We start from the raw sequence: 6543 nt of genomic DNA on the forward strand, positions 1-6543 counted from the left end.
TTAATCTAATATAAGAGCTTCTCTGTGTCCTTCTCTGTGTCCTATACTGTAGCTTGTAAAACTCATAAAATAGCTTCTTTGTGGCTTTTAATATTAATATAATATCCATACTGTGTCCTCTAATACTAATATAATAGCTGTCCTATGACCTTCAATATTAACAGAACACTTATAGTATCACATCTAAAACTAATATAATTGCTCTTTATAGCTTTTAAAGTAATATGATGTTCATGTGATAGCATCTAAAACTAACATAATATCTGCCCTGAGGATAGGCCATTTTTGTTACATACTGGCTAAGAAGTTGTCTACATTATGCCTCTGTTTGAGACTACCTGTGAAGCTGAATTTAAAGATGATGGAGTAATTAATCTGGTAAAGAAAGTTTCAAGGTAGCACAGCATTCAGGCATGAATATTTCTTGACTTTTAGCCAAGTTTACTGTGATAATCAGGATAATAAAGCTGAACAGAAAAATTTGAATATCTTTCAATTTGGCCAGAAAAGTATGAGTAAAACTGGGGCTAAGGAAGTTGTGGTTGCTAAAGACAATCCAACCACTAAGGAGATGCTAAATACTTGCAGATAATAGGAAAGATGGCTTGATGGCATCTCAGGAATTGACAAGAACATCCCCATCTCAGGCTCAAGGTTATAGAAGCAAAAATTCCTTTGAAAAGAGACCAGTGAGGCCCCCTGCTTGCACAGAAAGGCCTAGGAAATGATTCCACCTGGACAGCTAAGCTGTCCAGGCACTCAGAGGCTTTTGCAGCCATGATCTCAGGAGGCTTGGCTGACTGTGATCTTTAAACTGATATAATATCTGTACTATAGCATCTAAACCTACTATAACAGTTATTCTGTTGCCTTGAACACTAATATGATATTCATACTATCTCTTCTAAAATTGATATAATATTCACCTGTGGCTTTCAATACTAATATATATATTATAAAGCATCTAAAACTGACATAATAGCTATACTAATATGATATCTATACTTTAGCACTTAAAGCTAATACAATAGCTGCACTGTGTTCTTTAATACTCTTATATTTCTGTACTGTAGCATCCTAATGCATCATTACAGCTGCACTGTGGCCTTCCATACTAATATGATATCCATGCTATAATATCTAAAACTAATATAACAGACAAACTGTGGCCTTTATTTATGCTAAGTTCCAAACCATAGCTTCTAAAACTGATATAAAAGCTGACCTATGACCTTTACTATTAATGTAACTTTCTTAATATAGCATTTAAAACTGATATTGGGCTGGGGTTGTGGCTCAGTGGTAAAGCGCTTGCCTAGCATGTGTGAGGCAGTGTCCGATTCTCAGCACCACATATAAACAAACAAATAAATAAAGATCCATCAGTAACTAATAAAAATAGTTTTTAATACTGATATAATACCTTCCCTGTGCTCTTAACATTAATTGAATATTAATTAATTTAGTATAAACATTATAGCATGTTAAACTAATATAATACCTGCACTGTGGTGTTTTATACTAACATATTATTCATAGTACAGCACCTAATACTACAGCTGCCCTGTGGTCTTTTCTACTAATATAATATGGGTACTACAATATTTTAACTTAATATAATAGCTGCATTTGGCCTTCACTCCTAATGTAATACCTAAACTGTAACATAAAAAATGTAATAGATGACATATGGCATTTAATTATAGTGTTATATGTATTCAAGAGAAAGCAAAACCAATTTAATAGCTGCTACATGCTACATGGGTTTTAGTATTAATCTAATATCAATACTATGCCATCTTAAAGTAATATAATACCTGGCCTGTGGCCTCTAATATTAATGACTATTGACACTATAGCATCTAAAACTAATACAATAGCTGTGGCCTTTAATAGTAATTTTTACCTATATTATAGTATCTTATACTAACAAAATTAATGCTCTGTGGCCCTTAATACTAGTAATAGTGATACTATACCATCCCAGAGTAACATAATAGTTGTCCTATGTGCCTTACCATTAATATAATATCCATACCATAGGATCTAAAACTACTATATTAGTGGCTGTTTGGCCTTTAGTCTTAACCGCATATCCACAGTGTGGGCTCCAAAATGAACACAGTTTTGCTTTTAATATTAATGTAATATCCATATTTTAGCAAGTAAAACTAATAAAATAGCTCCCTGTTGCCTTATTACTATTACTAAGATGTCCATACTACAGCATTTGAAACTGACATAAAACTGCCATGTGGCCTTGAATACTAATATTATACCATCGGAAACTAATACATTACCAGTACTGTGGTCTTTAATGTTAATATGACATTTATACAGTAATGTATAAAATTAATATAATTGCATCCTGTGGCCCTTAATTCTGATATAGTATCCATACTGTCACATCAAAACTAACATATGTCCATACTATACCATCTAAAACTAATATAATACCTTATAGTCTTTAATACTAATATGATATCCATATTATAGCATCTAAAACTTACATAATAGCTGCCCTCTATCCTTTAATATTAATATAAAATCCATACTCTAGAATTTAAAGCTCATATAATAGGTGTTCTGTGGTTTTAATAGTAATATGATATCCATACTTCAGCATCTAATATATATTAGCTGTCCTGTGACCTTTATTACTAATAAGATATCATGAAAGTGTCAAATTCTATATTATAGGTTACCTGTAAACTTTAATAGTGATATCCATACTATAACATCTGAATCTAACATAATAAGTGCCCTTTGGCATTCAATATTAATGTGATATCAATATTATTGCATCTAAATCTACTAGCATAGCTGCCCTGTATAGTTTAATATTAATCTGTAATCATACCATAGCATATAAAATTGATATTACATTTGTCCTTTTCCTTTTAATATTAATTTAATGTCCATAATATATCATCAAAAACTAATAATTGCCTTTTGTCCTTTACTTCAATGGAATATCAATAATATAGCATCTAAATATAATACATAGAGCTGGGTTTGTGGTTCAGTGGTACAGTGCTTGCCTAGCATGTGTGAGGCCCTGGGTTTGATTCTCAACACCCCATATAAATAAAATAAAAGTCCATTGACAATTAAAAAATATATTTAAAAAATTAAATATAATACATATATTATGATCTTTAATATTAATGTAATATCCACACTGTAGCATCTAAAAGTAATATAATAGCTGCCCTATATTCTTTAATATTTACTTGTTGTCCATATTATAGAATCCAAAGTTAATATAATATCTGCAGTGTGACTTTTAATATTAATAAAATATTTCTACTGTGGGCTCTGATATTGCTATAATATCTTCATGAGTGATCTCTGAACCTCACAAAATATCTTTACTGTGACCTCTGACACCCAAATATATCCTCACCATGGCCTGTGACACTCACATAATATACTCACAACTGACTCTGAAACTCACAAAATGTCCTCATTGTGGCCTCTGACACATAACATCCCCACTATGTCCTCTAACACTGACATAACATTCCCACAGTGTCGTCTGACACATAACATTCCCCCTGTGACCTCTGACACATAATATCATCCTTTTGCCTTCTGACCCTCATAATAATCCCACCACACTTTGCTCTCTGACACTCATATTCTGAATGGGGCTTCTGGCACCCATTTAATATTCCCTCACTCATTAACATAATATCCACCCTGTTGCTTCTGCCACTCATATATAATCTTCAGTGAGGATTACGACACTAATATCTTTAGTGTGGCTTCCAATTAGTATAACAACTTTCCTGTGGTCTTTAACATTAATATAATGTGCACACTGTTGTAATATCCTCACTGTGGCCTCTAATGCTAACATAATATGCACACTGTTGCCCCAAATACCATTATCATGTCCATAGAGTGATCATTTACCATGACCACTTACTTGCTACTATAATAATAACATATGGACAGTGGCCATATTTTCTTCTCTCATATTAATATAATATTCACTTGATGGCATCCTACTTCTCATATATCATCCAAAAATTAACCTCTAATACTAAGGTGGTGTTCACACAATGGCTTCTCCTGACATATTTTCTTACAAATGCAATGGATTCACAACTTTGCCTGAACTGAGTTTTAAGGGTCAGCCTTGCTAATGACAATGGATATGTCTATTTCCTGGCCAGGTATGGACATGGTTGTTTTAAAAGCAATTAACTTCCTGTCAGTGTCAAGCTTACAGGAACCTTGCTGTAGTGTTGCACAGTGCTCTGCGTCTTTTCACTTACATTCCCCCGTAGTCATTGCTCTACCAGATTTGCACATCTATGTCAAACACCATAGTGTATTTTACTCAATACAGGGCCACTCCGAGGTGACCACCACATGACCTGTAAAACAGGACACCAGGAAGTTTCTCCATGGAAGTCAGTCCTCACTCTCACCATCTGCCCAACTGAAACACTCCTTTTCCACTCAGATCCAGGGTTCTTTTTCTGGAACTATCTAAGCCTGTCCCTCATTTTCATGACTTCAACAGATGGAAAGAGCAAATGCACACTTTTTTTGAACACCTCCTTTCAGTTCTTTGTGGGTAAATACCTAGGAACAGAGTTGTTGAGTAGTATGGTAATTTTATTTTTAACTCTTTGAGGAAACAGCAAACTATTCCACACACAAGCTGTACATTTTGTTTTGTTTCAGGTATATATAATATATATATGGCAAATTTTTCTTCCATTTTGTTGGTTGTTATGCCATAATGAGAAATATTTATTTGGTCTCTGCCCATTTCCTGGCAATTAGCTCCTGATCCTTGAATCTGTGAAGCCGTGTGTCTGATGCCAATGAGGGGAATGATGGTCTAGGACTCCTGGGTGGCCCAGGATGGCTGGATGCAGTGAAACCAACTCTGTGATCGGTACTTGAGACCTCCCACACATTTGAGGAGGATTGAGGAGCTGAAGGTTCAACTGATCAAAATTGAGCAATGATTTAATGAATCATGGCTACTTATTAATACATCCATATAAAGCAAAAGAACATGGTTTAAGGGCACTCTGTGTTGCTGAAGTTTATGTGAGAGTGCTGTCTGCAGAGGGCATGAAAGCTACATGCACTTTACCACTTATCTTTCCCTATGTGTGTTGTTATCTGCCTGTTCAAGCATGTTATTTAAGATATGTTTAAAAGATGTCCTTTATGTTGAATTGGCAGTACTAAATACACTGCTTTCCTGGCTGCTGTGAGCCACTCCAGCAAATGACTCAAACAGAAAGGGGTCATGGAAACTCTCATTTGTGTCCAAGTTGATCAGGAGATGTAGGTCACCTGGGAACCTGCTGCTTTCAACTGGCATCTGAAGAGGAGTCTGTCTTGGGTCTGAGTCCTTAGACTGTGGGAGCTACTGCCATCTGCAGGTAGGTAGTGTTAGAGTTGATATTAGAATTGGGGTTAGGGGTTACAGTTGGGGAAGGCATTAGAACTGGGTTGGGGAAAAGGTTAGAGGGATAGGGTCAGAGTTTAAGGTTAGGTTTAGGATTAGGCTTAATTGTTAGTATTAGAGTTAGAGGGCTAGGGTTAGTGGTAGATTTTGGGGTAAGGTTAGGAGTATGGTTAGGAATAGTACTTAGGGTTTGTGGCATGAGTTAGCATTAGGGTTAGAGATTTAGAAGAAACATCACAAGTGGACACAAGTTAAATCTTTGGAGATAATTTTTGCATGATTAGAAGATAATTCTGACCCTCCAAAATTGAAAATGAATAGTTTTGGCAACCTGTGTCAATAGCAATTCCACAAGCAGAGGCTGGGCTCAAGCTTCCAGGGGTCTCAATCCATAGACAGAAGGCTCCATTCCTCAGGGTTTGAGGTGAGGAGGCAGAACAACATGGCAGAAGAGTGTGGCAGATAAGTAGTTTACATAATGATCAAGAGAGAGAGAGAGAGAGAGAGAGAGAGAGAGAGAGAGAGAGAGACTGACTGTCTGCTCTCCAGATACAAAATACATACCCCTTAGCCATGCATCCAATGAACCATGTCTGCCAGCCATAGCCCACCTGCCTTCAGTTACCACTCTGTTAATCCCATCAGGGGGGCAATTCATTGATTAGGTTAAGGCTATAGCCCAATCATTTCTCCTCCAAATCTTCTTGCATTGTCTCACATGAGAATTTGTGGGACACCTCACATCCAAACCATAACAGCTGGGGTACCAGCAGGAATGGCATCTTGTGGTTCCAGCTTTGCCAGAAGCTGAGGCTGGAGGTCATGTGAGTGCAGAAGTACATGCCTATGATCATCCAACCAAATGGAGAAACTAAGGAGAAAAAAAGGGGAGAGAGTCAAGTTTCTCTCTTTCATCCTGCCTTTCAAGAAAGTTAAATAAGGAAAGAGTGGAAGAGAGAAGGACAAAGAACATAAGATAATTTTTTTGTGACTATGAGGATGGAAACAAAGGGCATGTTACCGCACAGCCCCAGCCTCTTTTTGCTTTTTTTTAAAGTTGAATGTTTTATTTTCGCTGCAAATCTGTTACTTCAGTGTATAAA

Source organism: Marmota monax, unplaced genomic scaffold (assembly GCF_021218885.2).
Source record: "Marmota monax isolate L192 unplaced genomic scaffold, Marmota_monax_Labrador192_F-V1.1 WCK01_AAM20220418_F8-fsc00275, whole genome shotgun sequence".
Taxonomy (NCBI): domain Eukaryota; kingdom Metazoa; phylum Chordata; class Mammalia; order Rodentia; family Sciuridae; genus Marmota; species Marmota monax.